This window comes from Centrocercus urophasianus, unplaced genomic scaffold, assembly GCF_019232065.1.
Source record: "Centrocercus urophasianus isolate 14NV4802_14NV808 unplaced genomic scaffold, USGS_Curo_1.0 seq_16, whole genome shotgun sequence".
Lineage (NCBI taxonomy): Eukaryota > Metazoa > Chordata > Aves > Galliformes > Phasianidae > Centrocercus > Centrocercus urophasianus.
In genome coordinates, this window is record NW_024884711.1 from 2,707,914 (window position 1) to 2,725,464 (window position 17,551).

The 17,551-nt window shown below is 44.6% G+C and overlaps 1 protein-coding gene across 4 annotated transcripts in view; it reads right to left on the reverse strand.

Annotated features, from left to right (window-relative positions):
* ELMO1 (engulfment and cell motility 1) overlaps positions 1–4,576 on the reverse strand; it is a 290,710-nt gene extending 286,134 nt beyond the window's left edge. Inside the window, exons 1-2 of one of the 4 annotated variants that reach the window (XM_042817235.1) lie at positions 4,558–4,576; positions 3,919–3,989 (exon numbers count right to left, since the gene is read on the reverse strand). The gene's annotated coding sequence lies outside the window, so the exon portion shown is untranslated. Of the gene's footprint in view, positions 1–3,918; positions 3,990–4,071; positions 4,093–4,234; positions 4,324–4,557 lie in introns of those variants that run through there. The other 3 variants (XM_042817234.1, XM_042817233.1, XM_042817237.1) reach the window with 3 other exon arrangements.
* Between the last annotated feature and the right edge of the window lie 12,975 nt (positions 4,577–17,551).

Below are 17,551 nucleotides of genomic sequence, written 5' to 3' on the forward strand. Positions count from 1 at the left end.
ACAGACACTGCAGTCCACAGTCTTGCAAACCTTGTAATCTTGAATTAAATGAGGAATAAGCTATGGGAAGTCCAGGAAGAATTTAAGGGCAGGGCAGAGTTGGTGAAACTAGCAAACAGGGATAAATAAATACATATGTAAATAAACATGTCAAAGACAAAAGAATGAAGAATAATCACAATAGGCGTGGAAAATCTGCAGTAAGAAGTGATCAGGAGAAATATTAATAAAACAATCAAATTATGCTGTAATAGGTCTGTTTGGGAACATTTTTTTCCCTCCCTCTTAGCCGCTTTACTGAATATGCCATTTCACAAACACTTCAGATAAACTTCTCTCAACCTGAAAGGGGCAATCTCTGCCCTCAGCACTCACTGCTGGTTCCTATCCCCATCTTGTTCTGGCTCCTGTGGAGCTTTGCAGCTCTATTTTCACTGCAAATGGGGCACGGCAGCAACAGCAGTAAGCAAAGCAGGCCTGTGTCCTCAAAAGCAGTAAGGACTGGTCACCTGCCATGTTTGCATTAGGTCTCCAAGCAGTATACTCAGTTCATTAAGGAACTCCAAAGGCTGCTCACTAGAAACGTACCAAAGTAGGCTCACTTGCACACAAGCTACAACACCTTTCTAGGGTTACCCCCAACAGTCATGGCTTCAGCCACTTCACAGAGTGGTTTATTCCTGAACAGAAGAACAGCTTGTCCAGTCCTGCTCTCCACAGTCAACCTCCCCTCCCAGCAGCCACTGGAAACAACTTCAGCATGGTCAGACCCAAAGCCTCACGGTGGAAAACCACATGAGGAGAAATATACTGACGCTTTTCCAAGAGTTTGCAAACAAGCACCACGTGAATCACTGCTCACCTTGCTCTTAACCTCAAGCACATCCTTTACAAACCAACCTACTCAGCAACTGGAAACATGAGTGGCTTACTGATGGGTGCTACTTATGTGGCACCAGGCTGAGATCATGCTACCAGCAGAGTTTACATCTATCAGGGGTAAATGGAGATGAAAGGCAACCAGATAGCCATCCCCTGGGGCATATACTTCTCACTCCCTCTTAAATGGTAAGTGACCAGGACAAGGAGGAAACTAGCAGAAAGGGTGTCACATAGCCTTCAGTCTATCTCTGTGTCTTGAAATGGTTGCAATACTGAAAAGTGACACCACAAAACCAAACCCTTGCAAATATCTCCATGCAAAAATGTGGACTGAAAGACAGCTCCATGATTTTGCAATTCTTCTTCCATTCTTCTCTTAAGTGCAAATTTCTAACACCAACAGTACACAGCCACTTTTGTGCAGAGTATCACATGCATTATCACCTCTGATGATCCCTGCTATCAAGTGCTTGCCAATTTGCTGGCTTCTGCCCATCAATTTCAGCATCTCTCTCCTTTTCCAGTATTATATTTGAAAAGAAAAAATAGGGAAAAAAAAAAAAAGTGTTTGACTCCAAAAGAAGGAAACTAATATGAAATCATTTAAACAGTTGTGCTATTAAATCGACACAAGTGTAACAGCGTGTACTTGGCACATTCCTGCTGCCACAAATGCAAGAATCTTTTTCAGAAAATCTCATTCAAAACAGGGAAATATTTAAAACACACTGAGCGTTGGTCTGATGGCTGTTACAAAGTCAGATACCAGTTATGCTCTATTTCCAAGTCACAAGCGATCAAACAGTGACTTCATAATCAGAAAGCATCTTTGCAAAATCTCCTTTTATACAGGATAATAGCAGGACAGGGAGGGAAGCCTTATTCCCTCAGCATTGCAACTCCACAGCTGCACAGGGATGCAGCAGGGAAGGAAGCCTGCTGGACCTCAGCATGGCTATGCAGGGAATAAACCACTAGGGACAGCGTTACTTCTGCCAGATCTATGGGTACACAATGTTTTGTAGTCTCCAGGGTACCTGAATTCCCAGCATCTTCTACAAGCATTTTTTAGAATGAGATGCTGTACATCTATACCACAGCCCAACACCTACCAAACTTTACAGAAGATGATTTAATTCTAGAAAATCAACAACAAAGCGATAGTAAAGGCACAAACAAAGAGGAAAATCGATGGCCTCCCCAAAATCCTACGCACACTTTTGTTTGAAAGTCAGAGAATTAGAAAAGTTGTGGTTGGCAAACTATTCTAAAGAAGCCTGACAATGGACCAGGATGTACCGCATGTCATCAAGCAGGTGTACTGGCACAACTCTGTGAAAACATTTTCCCTGTTCCAGTCACATCTACAGACATCACACCTCTCAGTCCGCCACTGGACACATCCGTCTGAGGCACCAAAAGAAGAAAGCCACACATCTTGTGAACGAGAGAACCCTGCTGCCTCTGTATCAAGATGGAAAACAGATCACAGCCCAGCTTCACTTTGCAGGCTGGACACTGTGCAAAAGAAAGCCTGTGGGCCCAAAACTCAAAATCAAAGAGGCTCCTATGAGGTAGAAAAAAACAAAGGGCGGAAGGAAGGGCGGAGCACGGCGTTTCTCCATCTGCAATTTGCAGCAGCATGGTTCTGCTGTCAGGAAGTGCCCTGCACACAGCAGCGGTTCAGCAACAGTTACATCTTCATGTAGAAGCTATGTGGCATTATAAGGTTTTTTCAGGGTACTTCCTTATATAATCACAACTACTGAACTGCAGATACTTTCATAAGACTCCAGAATAAGTAGGTAAGAAGATTTTTTCCTGTCCCTCAAAATCCATTTGAATTGTGTACCCATAAAGTTTTTCCTGGCACGTGCAGAACATTGAGGGGGGGAGGGGGGGAAGTAGAACAGTAAGGATATAAACCTGCTCATTTTTTTCCTCCTGTTCTCTATACAACACTCAGACAATGACACACCTAAGCCGCAAGCTAGAGAAGAAGAGAGCATAGCGACTTTCAAACAGATTACAAAAGAGACAAAAGCAAACCAACTTGTCTCCTGCAGCCTCCCCAGTAGGAGCACTTGCCCACCAGGTACATCTCCAAATATCCCATTCACACACAGGAACCCACAGACCACGCTGACAGCAGCATCTCCAACACCTGTTACACTTCATGCTTTAGCATGAATCTGATTTCTGAATGGTGAGTTGTTAAAGTTGCTGCAGTGCTTCTAAGAGCTCTGTGAAATGTGTGTTATGGTATTTTCCTGACAGCACACGAGAGGGACTTCTGCCAGCCAGCAGCCACCGCTGCTCTTCCTCCTCCTTCTCTGGGTGCCGGCCATCAGATTAGCTGCCTACCACCTACTTATACAGCTTCAGAAAAGGAGGGGGAAGGGGTAATTAAGGAGAGACGACCTTCAAAGCAAGCAAGCAAACCTGCCGCTCTAACTGAAGAAACTGCATGAAAATTAAACCTTTTTTTTTCTTTTCTTTTATTTTTTTTCTTTCCTGTGCAATATTCCACAAACTCCCTCAGTCAGGCAGGAACGGCACAGAGGATGGAAGGGACACGAACGGTGACAGATCCATAAATGCCCACACAGTTACATAATGAAGCTGAGGCGGCACGGCACGCGTGTCTGTGCCTTGGGGGAAGAAGGAGAGCAGCTCAGAGGAAGAGAAGGAAACCACGTCCTCATAGAACAGCGCTGAGCTCTGTGCAGTTCTTACTCAATTTCCCCTCTCCACCAAAGATAAATATTGTAACAGGGGGCGATCAGGCAGCTGAGGACACAGAGAATCCACACGCTTACGAGCATATCTAAAAACATCCCCATCCTGAAATTGCACTGTGAATGGTGTATCACGACACGCAGCCTACAGGCAACCATGTTTATACCGAGGCAATTAACACGCGCTGGGCTTCCTGCGCTCTTATTATCGTTGGCACTCACACCCCGAGCACCGGCAGGTTCTGGGCTATTCCTATAACGTTAACAACAAAACAGCACTGATTCGAAATATACTCACTGTTATTTCTCAGGAACTCCTATATTTACTTTGTATCATTCTCAGGGGAGAGCTGGACAGTTGTCTCAGTTCTGCAAGGAAAAGATATTCAAAATAAACTTTGCGAAGGCTCCGTGCCAGGAACGCTCACAGCCTTCGGGACTCGACACCCACCCACCCTACCGGGCTGCACAGCCCTAAACCCGCGGGATCCATCACCGCTACCGCCGGGATCACAACTTCGCCAACAGCGGCCCCACCGCTCCCCGGATCCGAGCGGCGGAGGAGGCGCTGCCCCGCCGCGTACCGCGCCGAGCCCCCCTCCCGCGGCACGCACTTGCTGCCGGGCTCCTCCGGCCGCCTCCCGCGCTCGCCACTCACCCCGCCGCCCCGCGCTGCCGGCTTCCGAACGCCGGGGGCGGCCCGCGGCGGTGAGGGCAGGGCAGGGCGGCGGGCGGGGCTCTCGAGCAGGCCGGGCCGCCCCGCGGCCGCTGGCCGAGGCCGCGCCGCTCTGACACCGGCGGGCTGCACTTCGTCTTCCTCGCAGCGACGCCCGCCGGGCTCCGTGCCCGCTCCGCTGCGGGCAGGTGCGGTGCTCGCCGCCTGCCCCGCCCCGTCCCGTCGCTCGTCGCCGCCGCAGCCCCGAGCCTGCCCGCTTACCTCTTGCTGCGGGCGGCTCCGCGCCCGCAGCGCGCCGCCGCCGAGCGGATCCAGCCGCCGCCGTGCCCCCTTCCTCGGCGTCTCGGAGCGCGGCGAGCGGCGCTATCCCATCCCGCGGCCCCGGACCCGCGGTACCCCGCCGGCGCCGCTCGCACTTCCTCTTCCTTCCTCCTGCTGGCCGGGCCGCGACGTGCAGCCCGCGGGGCTCCGGCACCTGTGGGGACGGGACGGGCCCGGCCGCCTCTCTCCGGCCGCGGCCGTGCCTCTTCCCTCACGGCTCCCGCGGAGAGCTCCCACCGTCCTCGCTGCCTTTACAATACAGTTGGTTTAATTCCTTTAACCAGCAGAACCCGCACCGCCGCTTGGCCCCGCGGCGGGCACTTTGTCACGCTACGCCCCGACCCTATCGAGCGGCTCCGAGCCCGGCACCGGGCGCCCCGAGCACCGCCGCGCCTGGCCCGGCCGGGAGGGGGCGGCAGTGGTACGGCTGGGAGCTCCGCACCGCCCCGCACGGCCGGCCCCCGAGGTTTGACAGCTGTGCCACTCGCTGGAAAGCGGAGGAGTAAAATTTCTGCTCTTTTTAAAAGGGCTGCAATCAAAAGAAGCGTGGTCAGCAGGTTGAGGGAGGTGATCCTGCCCCTCTGTCCTGCGCTGGTGAGGCCTCACCTGGAGAATTGCGTCTAGATGGGGAGTCCTCAGTACAGGAGAGACATGGACCTGTTGGAGTGCATCCAGAGGATCACAGAAATGATGCAAGGGATGGAATGCCTCCCCTATGAGGACAGGCTGAAGGAGCTGTGTCTGGAGATGAGAAGGCTCCGAGATGACCTAATAGCAGCCTTTCAGTATCTAAAGGGGGGCTATAAGAAAGAACAGGGCAGAGTCTTCACACAGTTCATAGGACAAGGTTTCAAACTAAAAGAGGAGAGATTTAGATTGGACAGAAGGAAGAAGTTTTTTATAAGAGATGCTGGAACAGGTTGCCCAGCAGCTCTGAGCAACCTGAAGGAGCTGTGGATGTCCCTGTTCATTGCAGGGCAGCTGGACCTTTAGAGGTCCCTTCCAGCTCAAACAATTATGTGATTCTCTGCCGTAAGAAACTGTGCTTCAGAAGTACTACATGACATACAAAGGCCAAATGCAACAAACCACTGGTCCTAATCCTTCCAATAGTCCCACATAAGAGCAGCTCTCTACGTGCTGACAGCTCCACCGCTGTCTTTGAAATCATCCCTGCAGGGCCCAGTCCCGCAGACTGCAGCTGGCAGTGAGATACAGCAGTGTTCAGGGGCTCCTGGCCCCACAGCACCACAGGCACCCCACAGGGTTGCACCTCTGTCACAAGAAGTACAAGTGGCAGAAGGACTGGCAAAAGTGAGTCCTGCAGGCTGCAACGTGCCATGTAACGGTACACAAGTTACACGAGCTCTGAGCAATTAATTGGGCATGAGGCAGAAAGTGGCATGACTCACCTGAGCCACGCGCTGCTGTATTTGTAAGAGGCACTGCATGATTCTGCATAGCATCTGAGACATCTCCATGGCAGGAATTCCCCACGGTTATGAGGCACTTCCTCAGAGACACTGGGCTTTGGGACCTCCCCCAATGGTAAAATCCACAGAGAAGCCAGACATTACCCATACTGGGATGTGTTGGTTCCTATGATCAATATACATTTCAAAGCACCCTCTTACACTGCTTTGTTAAGGCAAAACTCTGAAACTGAAAATGCAAGGTCCACGTAGATATTATTTTAGAAAAAAAAATTCTTCTCTGAAGCAATGGTGAGGTGCTGACATAGGCTGCCCAGGGGAGTGGTAGAGTCACCATCCCTGGACATGTTCGAGAAACACGTAGATGAGGCACTGAGGGATGTGGTTAGTGGGCAATATTGGTGATGGGTTGGCAGTTGGACTAGATGACCTTGGAGGTTTTTTCCAACCTTAATGATTCTATGATTTTGTGTTACGAAGCCACTTATCAAACCATCTCGAGAGTTCCTGATGACCAAATAGTCTACTTCCTTCAGTAGTCTACTGAAGGAAGGACGGGAGCAGTCCCAAGCAGATGGCTGTTCAGTGTGCAGCTGGGCTATGTGATATTGAGATTGTTTCTGTGTCTGTGTACCTGTATTATATTCCTGAAATAAAAGCAGGCTTTTTTATTTATTGTTTACAGCTTAGAAAAGGACATTGTAAATACGCAGTGAGATGTATGAAAGTTTTATTTACCCCACCTTCCACTGTTGGTGCAGGAGCTGTTTCCATGTGTCCTCTCTCAGGGGTTGGCATGAGCACATTTACCTGGCAGTAGGAAGGATGCTTAGAAGAATATTAAGAATTAACAGTACTTAAAATGTTTTATATTTTAAACTTTTAGCACCACATTTTTGATCTTCCTCTTTTGTCTCTCGGGTTCATCAATGAAAATCATAAAAAATCAATTTCAGCTGTACACGACTACAATATTTTGATTTCAAAAGGTGTGGGAGAATGGTTATTTAACAATGCTATTGTTATTCAGTTTAGAAGAAAATATGTGAAGTACTTTCCAGTTTCTGGGGACAAAGGTAAGTGCACTGTTATCGTCAATGTTCCTGAGAGACAGCAAGCAAGAGAGCCAGTACACACAGCCCAGTGAAGCCCCCCTGCACACCCACAGACAACACTGCAACTATTGCTCCAGTAGCTGTATTATTTTTTTCTCCAAAACTTGCTTGGAATGTATATTTACAGAAGTGTGTGGATGCTGTGGGCATGTTCTAATTTATTTAATAGCAGTCCTTCCCATGGTGTCTGCTGCCAAACACGTGCTGTCGTTGTAACTGTGCTGTGTCATAACATTCTGGAGTTGTTCTGATGTTGTGAGCGTAAGAAGTTTGCTAAATAATTCTGGAAAGCCAGAAGAGGGAGTGCAGGAACAGAAAACACCCAGAATTAAGCATTTTAATTGATGTGCCTATTTCAGCTGCAGCCTTAAAAAAAGTAAATCTGGGAAGGACTGGTGTCCTGCTTGGCTCTCTGATAACAGGAATGTGTCAGGGTACACAGGGGGTGCCAATCACCTGCTGAAACCCAGCCTGGAGTAACCTCAGTGTGGCTGTACCAAAATGTAGAGAGCATCACAGCCGTTAGCCATTTTTGCCAGTGAAAACCTTAGATCCTGAGATGAAAGAGCTCCTGACAATTTTGGAAGAAGCAGAGTTTTGTCACAGTATTTCTGGCCAAGCTTTCCTGAGGCACTGATTATCCAAGATGGCTTCTGTTAAGCTCATTGGCAAGGGTGGATGGATTATATTGTGCTTATGGGCTCTGTGCATCATCCTTAATAATATCAGTGTTTTAATTGTTTGCAATACGATTACTAAAGAATCTTATTTATAACCACTAAAGTATACCAAGGTGCCAGCTGTGATATGAAGTACTGCTGCATTTGGTCTTTTTAGAAGCCACAGATAAATTTCCCTTAATTATGACTTATTATGATTAGCTATCTCTTGTGTCCAAGTGAGGGCATTTATGTTTGCATACATACATGCAATCATGACCTGCTTGTATATAGGTCTTGAAGATCTGACCTAAATTCACAGTGACATCAATAAAAACGGACTGTATCAGAAAATTCAAGCTTAATTTTCTAAGCTGCAGTATGCTCACAGATCTCCATACACCAGTCCTAAGTTGTAGTCAGCAGTTTGCTCTTGCAGGCCTGCATGTGTAGTTTTATGTTCATCTATGCATCTAGTGAACATCTAGCAAAGAGTACTCAAGGCCCCTAATGATGTGAGGGTTATTATGACTGAGTTTAGTGTATCTATTCAACCTGTAAATCTGCCACGGGGTATACATTTGTATAAAACACACGTGGAAAAGAAGACAGACTTTGCAGAATGGCCAGCTTAATGAAGAAATAAATACTTCGCATAGAAGACACGTTTTAATTAACCTGTGAACAATGCTTTTCTAACGAGCAGTTTAGATCTTTTTATGGACTCATTACCGTCTCATCTGGGCAGATTTATAATAAAATAAATTGTTCAGAATTATGATAGGGAAGCTGTAATATTTATAATCATCACACCAATTATGAAATCCAAGCATATAAAAGCAGGAAAATGAAGAGGCCAAGAGTGGCTCTCATAGTTGTCATGCCAATGACCTACTGTGCTTCTGTACAGACGAACACATCTCCACAAACTGTTCTGACTGCCATTCTCTTGCTGTTCTAAACTTATGCATGCCTATGAAGTACCTGTTCATGAACAGTAAGTCTAGAAGTAATTTTGTCGCATTGTTCGAAGGAGAAAAACTTGGGAAAATAAAAAATTTTGACAAGTTTAAAAATGAGACAAACAGCAATGCAGTGTTGAAGCTTAACAAGCTGCAGACAGAGACAGCTTCTCTTCTGTTGTCTGCTCTGCACTGCATCGGTGTACTGTGTGCAGTTTTAAGTGCCACGGTACAAACAGGACATAGAACTATTAGAATGTGGCCAAAGAAGGGCTACAAAGATGGGGAAGGGTCTAGAGGGCAAGATGGATGAGGAGCAGATGAGGTCCCTGGGTTTGCTCAGCTCAGAGCAGAGGAGCTGAGGAAAGGCCTGATGGCGGCTGCAGCTCCTCACAGGGAGCGGAGGGGCCTGAGGGAGCAGCTTGGAGCTGCATCAGGGGAGGGTCTGGTTGGGGATTAGGGAAAAGCTCTTAGCCAAAGGATGGTGGGCATGGCCCAAAACTGCCAGAGCTCAAGGAGCATTTGAACAACACTCTCAGACATAGGTGGTCCTGTGTAGAGCCGGGAGCTGGATGGGATGATCCTTGTGTGTCCCTCCCTTCCAACTCAGGACACTCCATAATTCTGCGATTCAATGAGAACAGTCATTCATTAGAGCTGTCCAGTGGCTGTCATAAGTCTGTAATGTCCTAAAATGGTCCTAACAGTAAATGTTGAAGTCAGACTGGGCATTTTGCTGTGTCTTTGGGCTATGCTAAAGCACTTCTACAACTTTAAACTGGAATTCAATTGAGTTTGATGATCTACGGCATGGAAGAACTGCAGCAGTACTTTATAACTTTGTCACTTATTTATCCCTTGTAGTGACTCTGATCCTGATAATTGTACACATCCTTTTAAATACCAAGAAACCAGCACAGGTCCCTTTTTGTAGGAAAAGTGCTGGATCATCTTCAGCTAACACTGGCAAGTGGTTAGCGCTTGACCTACGGTTGATTAGCAATCATCTTAGGTTACAGATCATTGACTTTCCGTGACATCAAACCTTACCTGGAGAACACTTCCATCAGTGCCTGTGAGTGGGACATGCTGCAGCCACCTGCCCCTGGATGCTGGCAGATACTTGCCCCTTGCCCTGTGCAACACCAGCAGCTCTTCAGTAATGAGTGAGCAGAGTTTCAGGGAAGTGACAAGGGATCTTGGGTCCTTTGTGGCTGATGCCCGACAGAACTTGGCTAAAAGGAGAGACAGTAACAGAAGTCCTTGGAGAGAACAGAAGAGCAATTCTAATCGCGTTTTCAAGTCATAACAGAGTTGTTTCCTGCATGTCGTGTTTCTTCTCTGCCACACAGTGACATTCCTTACATCTGTCATCAGATTAACATATTATGATACAGCCTCCTACTTGTTTTGACCACATTTAAGGATTAATATCTTTCCTACTCATCTTGTTTTCCTCCTTTTGAAAAGATAGAGCTGGGCACTTGGGGAATTGCCCCAGGAGCCCTTAAACGCCCATACAATTGTGGGTGAACCGTATCAGCATTAAGAATGCACTTCCTACCCTGTCTTGCTCTTTACTGTCTTTTTGTTCTAAACTTTCTTTTAGCTTTGTTAGTCTAAGCTATAACTTCTCCAAGACTTTTTTTTTTTTCTTTCTCTATTTGTAGGTAACACATATTTCAGCTCCAATTTCATGTAGGGTCTCTTGGTACCACTGCAGCACAACTACTATTAATAATCCTAACCTTGTGAAGAAACTCAGCACATTTTGATTGAAGTTTCTGCTCCTTCACCACTTTACCATTCTGTTTGATTTGTAGGTTATCACATCACTGGACAGTGCATAAACCATAGAAAACTTAAATGTGAAAAGGCACAAAACTAAGGGGCTGTTCACTCCTTCAACATGCTGCAAACCTTTAATGTTCACCAGATTTTAGTCAGTTTGTGTTCTACGTGGATTAATATTTGATAAAAGCAGCCTATTTTGATCAGTTGAGCAGCTGTGTTGTATGTGCAGTTGAGGTGTGAGGGATGCTAGCCACATCACGTACCACTACAGATCTTTAATATCAAAAAACCTTTCCATCTTCCTGAGTAACAGCAGTGTCATTTATATTGCAATAAGCTATGGAGCACCATCAAACTACTGGTAAATGTCTTCCTATCTCTTCAACTTGGGCTTTAACACACAGGGAAAACAGGCAACAGAAAACAGAGTGTAACAGAAGTAACACAACGTCCTCTCCAGCAAAGCACAGCGTGGTTGGTTGCAAATCAAGGCCAAATCTTCCTGTCCCAAACTGAAGTGCAAAGAATGCTGCTGCACAATAAATCCTCACAAGGACTCATTCAGAAACTTTTGATGGATTTGTGACTTTCTTGCTGCAAATAAGACTGTTCTTTCTATCTTCCATTTTGATCCATTTTGATTTTCCTAATAGTGATTGATCAAAAGCAATTGCTGGCAGCAAAGTGGTAATGAAGAGCACAAGCTCACTGCTCAGAGGTGCCCTGGATGACCACTTTCCTAGTGGTGATGGATTAAATGTGTATGTGGCTCTCCAGCAGCTGCAGAAGCCATACAATGCACTCCTGAATATATTCCAACATTTGCACTTAGCATTTTCCTTTTCTGCATTTATTATTCCATTATTATGAAAAGTCACTTTGCCTGTAAAATATTTTGTCATACTTTAGTTTGCACATTTCTTGATGTGCAGTGTTCATGCTTGAAAACCATTTCTTATCCATGCAAAATAAATAAAGAAAATCATTAGGCTTCAGAGCTGTATACAAAAAACCTCTTCTGAACATCCTAAGCCTTGAACATATATTCTTTAGCTCCGTATCCTAAATAGCTTTTAGTTCACTTAGGACAAACACACACAAAATTGGACTGCAATTTTCAAAACAATCCACTTCAGTATATGTGACTCTTCAGTGGAATTGCAAGGACTTAACTAATATGTTCAATTACATCATCATTGGACTGCAGATTCATTTACGTTCCTCTGAAGAGCTGAGGTCACGTTGGGAATATCCTGATGTGTTGCAACCCAGTGGAGGGATGAACCACTTTTGTACTCTCCTGTGTTAATGTGTTTCTTGGGGGTGCTTTTATCATCTGTTTTTCACACTTCCTTTTGGATTTTCCTTTTTGCCATCATCGCTTTATTCAGCAACTACCAGTGTGGAGGCCTCGTGGAAGTTATGGCCCACATATACCTTTTCCATGGGCACTGCATTACATTTCTCCTACTTTCCATTTTTATGAATTCTCACCTCTGTTTTCAGTGATCTTCTCCCTCAGCAAATAATCTCTGCTTCAGAGCTGGTAACCTGCAGCAAAGGGGCAAGGGAGAGGTCTGGAAGCTGTGGGTCCTGAGCTGCCCCAGCAGATTATGAATCCAAAGCTCTCGCCAGAGAGCAACCATCACTCTGCCAGTGTGACCAGTATGGTTCCCAAGCCTACAGTTATAGACAAGAGAATGATTTATTTGCTGGAATGTGGAGTTCTGAGTCAACAGAAACTGTTCATGTACTCAAATTTAATGAATTTGATTGAATGCTTTAGGTAATACATACATATATATATATATGCAAAAAGGGGAAGGTTTTAATCTGGCAGTTCTAAATGATAGAGGAAATCTTGTGATTTTTCAAGACAGAAGCTGCCTAAAGTTCTTGTTTATTTAAAGCACTGCAGAAAATGTAATGGAACATTCTATTCAACACAGAATAAAAAAATGCATGGGAGAAGAAGTTATTTTGATTAAAAAGAAAACATTTTTCAGATCAACTCAAAAATATTTAGAGCATGGGAAGAATTTTCCAGTTCAGCTAACAAATCGATGGACACTTCAGTTGAGTAGCTCTAATTCACACCCTTTTTAATGGCATTATATTCAAAGGATTGAGCACCTGCAACTCCTTTTCAAGTTGGACATTTAGTATTTACAAAATCAATGGGAGCATCTGGATGTGCAGCACTTGTGGAAAAAAAACAAGCCTTTCATTTATCAGGAGTGTGTAAGCAGGGTTAGAAGTGCCTAACTTCGCACACCCCACTTGGAAGTGTTGTTGGCCACTACAAAAAGATTGCAATATCCCTGCCTCCCAGGGAGCCTTAATTCCTGCCCCGGGATACAAGATGCCCCTGCTGACTTCCCACTCTAAATTGGGAAAAAATCAGCCCTCTTATGTTGCAAGGACTAATTAGTCAATGTCTGCAAAGCTTTCTGGAGGTTAAAAGCATATCTGTGCTTTCCCCTGACAGATGGCCATGGTTTTATTTTAAAGGTTTTCTTTAAAAAGCACCGTTCTGTGGAAGCACTCACTCTCTTCACCATCCACTTGTGCAGGCGATTCATTCGGAACCAGTGTACAGATGGAGGAACGGGATGACAAAGCTTCTGCTCTGGCTGTGAGTGTTCAAAGAGAAGAAACTATAACACTGATCGACTTTATGAACCAGGGCTCCCCACTGTCTTGCAGTAGCGTAAAATATCTTGAAATGCTGCCAGTTCAGCGTTCTCTTCTCATTCCTGTCTCTGATAGTATTACAGAGTACCTTCAGAAAAACCTACGGGGAATCTGATCATCTCTGTTACTGAAAGTAGCTTGCTATGCTGTGTTCCCACACCTGTCCTCATGCCATGTTGCAATTAAGCGTCTTGAACAGATCCTTGAACATATGCTTGCTTTGTCATCTTGTAGAATATTCCTCTACACTACCCAAAGCAAGCTGTCAAAGACTTTACAGAAAGCAACAATGATTTATGATTTATGATAAAAATCAGTGCTGCGATCCTCTGCTGCAAAAATTTGTGCAGCATCAGAACAGCAAGAGGACTGCTCTCAAGCTTTTGTTAATTAGCTTATCAGTTCAGATCAATTTCTCAGGAAATATGTTCTTAGACACCAGCTGTGACATCGTGTGGGAGAATCCACTGGAAAAGAGTGCAACACATCCAAAAAACCTTGCTAAACATATCAAGCCTGCCCACCAAGACACCGCTTTCAAAGGGACAATATTGTTGAGTCTGAATTACTCCTATGGACATCAGTGCAGTACACTCGTTGATGAAGAGTAGGATAAACTTTCTAAAGGAAGCAATGAAGATATTTCCTACTGGCAGAGTTAAATCTTTTCTTTTTTATTCTTTTTTTTTTTAAGCCTTTAAATAGTATAACTCACCCTCCCCCTTCAAACATCTTTTAGACGATGCTGTTTCCTCGGAAACTTTTCTAGGAAATTTGCCTTCTCATAGGCTTTTAGGTTGGCTGAATTACAGAAAACGTGATCATGCTAGGCATTATTTGATTTTCAGTTAGTTTTGCTTATTTCTTCCCCCCCAGTTTTTGTCCTTCTATATGCATGTGAAGTGTACATGCATTGAGAACAGCTCTCAGCCCCAATATTGTATTGGGTGCACTGCTGGCATCTGGGTTTGGCAGTTGACTTGAAGTGAACATGTTCTTGACTATTTTTGGATTTCCTTCTCTTTCTGTTGGGAAACAGGGCCTAAACCCTGGATTCTTCCAGCTTCAAAATTTATTTGATGAATGCTCATCCCCCTCAGTAGCAGGTAGGTTTTAACATGACACAAAAGGGATATTCTCAGGTGGCAGTCCCAAGTCCACATACTTCAATATCAGTCACTCTACAGGCATTGGTGTTCATATCTTAGCCTGAAACACTTGTCTGGGCTGAGGATTTTTTGTGGCTGAAATTTCCTCTGCACCTTCCCTACTGCTCTTTGTGAGAAATCAGCTAGTTATTTGTTTGAAAGACAAACTGATCATCAAAAGAAACCTAAAACCCCTTGCTATCATTCTATCTCATAATGTCTTCATATCTTGTTTTAACGGTGATATTATTATCTACACTTCCTTAGGAAGGATTAGCCTTGACTTCATTCTGTGTCCTGTATTGTTAGTCAAAGATTTCAGACATCACAGGTTTGATTGTTGGGGGCAGGGGGAAAGTGGGAATTTTTCTTGGTTGGTTTGTAGGGCTTTTTTTTTAATCTTAAAAAGAGATATTGAAGCAGAATCTGGTAGCTTTGACCTGGTCTTGGTAATTTTCAGAGATTGTAACTAAACTGCACTTCCTTTAGCATAACAGAAGTCCAACTGCTCTTCCTTTAGAAGTCCAACAGCAGAAAACAAGCTGATGGAACAAACAACTTTGTTCATCTGTACTTAGACCAGAAGCTTTCTCTACCTTTATCTCACTGCTTATTCCATCTGCATTGCTTGGCTTTTCCATCACTGCTTCTCTGATGTGACATGTTCACACACTTGACTCTCCTTCATTGAATGCCTCAATGTCATTCCTTCTTTTTGCACTTCCCAGAAATATCTTCAGATCACAAGGAATGAAGTGAGCCGCTTTACAGTTGGTTTGGTGTGACAATATTTATGGCTTCACTTCCCTGTGACTGGTTCTCAGTGTTACAAAGGTCTGTCTCATCTCTGAGGTGATTTAAACATATTTCTGCTCCTTTTTTTTTCTTTTTTTTCTTTTTTTTTTTTATTTCTCTGGAGCTGCTGGTGAGAAAAGACAAAAGAGTTTCTAAAAGAGCACTGCAGTCTCTGTAAGGAGGAAATTAAATCCAATTTGGGAGTCCTCCAGAACAGATGAACCTCGTTCTTTTGCCACTCACCTCCTCAGTGGCATTATTCCCAATCATATTGGTGGCAGTTTTCCTTGTTGTTTATGTACACTTCCCTACCTATACTTCCTCTCAGTACTTTGTTCTTCATCTCTGTCTGACCTGCTCATTTTCGTACTTTACGAGCCATCAGGTCATCTTTCTCTCTTTCTTAGGTCTTTCTTTAGACCATATTTGTCCAAGGCTTTGTGGTTTTGGAATGATAGCGGGAGGCTTATTTGATCACAGAACAGCAGCAGCTTTGTGGCCTTGCTCTTTGTATCTTCTGTCACCTATCTCATCATCAAAGAGATATTTAGATAAGAGCAAAGTGATTTCATTTCTTTTTTCTCCCAAGATCTGCTTTCCCATGACTTGTTGCCATCTCATTACTTCAGCTCCTGGGCTCTGACACTGACCCTCATCAATAAAACAGCAAGATGAAGGCACAGCAACACAAAACCCAGTTGAGTCCTAATTCCCCAGCTTTCTGCTCATCCTATGCATCTGTAAGAGCTTCGTACGCTGCGGTGATGGGCCCTCTGCACTGCCATTTGGATTTTGCAGTGCAAATTCTTTCACAGATGCTAAAACAACCAACCCCAGTGGCTGCTGTTTTCTTTTTTTTCCACTGCTCTGGACAGTCCTCTCTCAGGAGATCAAACATTATTAGTTTGGGAATCTTTCCAGCACTCAGTGCTTAAGAAAAGATTATTGTTTGTTTGCTCTTTTTGCACCTTGCGTGTTCATAGGATCGAAGTGTGCCAACTGACACAACAAATATTCCTTTTTCTCTCCTTTAAGCTGCCTCAGCAGCCCATTACAAGCTGCACAGTGGAAAACAGAAAGTTGCTGAAACACTTCAGAAATATTTTCCGAGGGGTTGGCTTTTGGCTCTTGCTTTATACAATCATAGTATCAAAACGAGGAGTGTACATGTGTCAAAAACACAGACACCTTGAGAGGACTGGGAAGGGAGAGTTCACACCAATTTGCACTGTGCAGTTGGATCATGAACCCGAGTGCTGCCAGCTGGGCTGTGATTAAGGCAGCACGCCTGATGTGGGGCAGGCAGCCACTTGTTCTTGGAAGGCAATACTTTTCCTCCAGAGATGGGCTAAGCAAAGTTACCAGACTCTTATTCTTTCCTACAGTCCCATTGTCAGCATGCTTCTTTCAGGATTTTTCCTCTCATTGCAAAGTCGGTTTTTATAATGAAAATCATCAAAGGCTGTGTGAAATATGAAGGTGCTGGAAAATCTGTTTTCTTCCTCTCTGAAGAATTTACAAATAGAACCATGGGGATTTATTTTCTTATTCTTTTGTTTTGTTTTGCTCTGTTTTCTTCTGTTTTTCAGCCTGATGATGTTGAGATTGGAAATAGGAATGACTTCCTAAATAGGAACACTATAGGGCAGGGACTTCTGGATAGTTTCAGACAGTCTATTGTTGCAAGAATAGTAAAAATGGATTACAGAGTCAGTCTGGAGGGGATGAGGAAATCTAATTACTTGCTGTAATTAGTTGCATCCCAAGATGAGGGGGCTGGGTGCTGGAGTGGCATGACTCTGCAGCCACGCATTAAAATCATGGGGCCTCAGTTGTTTTTTTCCAGCTGAGGGTCTGGTGCTTGGCTGCCTGCTGCAATCATGGGTTTTAAACAGACCTATCTGATGCTGTACATGTCTGCAAGAAAAACAGAACACTGGAACACTTCCACAGGATCAGAGAAACTGTATTATTCCCAACAAAGCCTATTGACTCAATCTCTGGGGTCTTTTCTCGGGATGAAAGGATTACAGAGCACACTATTGACCTAAAATGTGCAATACGTAACAAAGAAGGGTCACATTTTTGTAGCAGTTCTCTTCTGGAATTTCTGAAAACAGCATGTTCTACAAACCCCAATGTACTCATGGTACCTGCACAGTTTTATCAGCTCTACAGTTGCCAATTTCTCTCTGCAGTTTGTTCTCAAGAGCCTTTTAGTACATTTTCCCCAGGTGATGAGCAGTTCAGAGCCACTTCCTTTTGAGGTGTTGCATTTGCAGTCATCTCTTTTATGTGAGATAGAAAGAGACCTTAAAATGAAAGAATAACCTT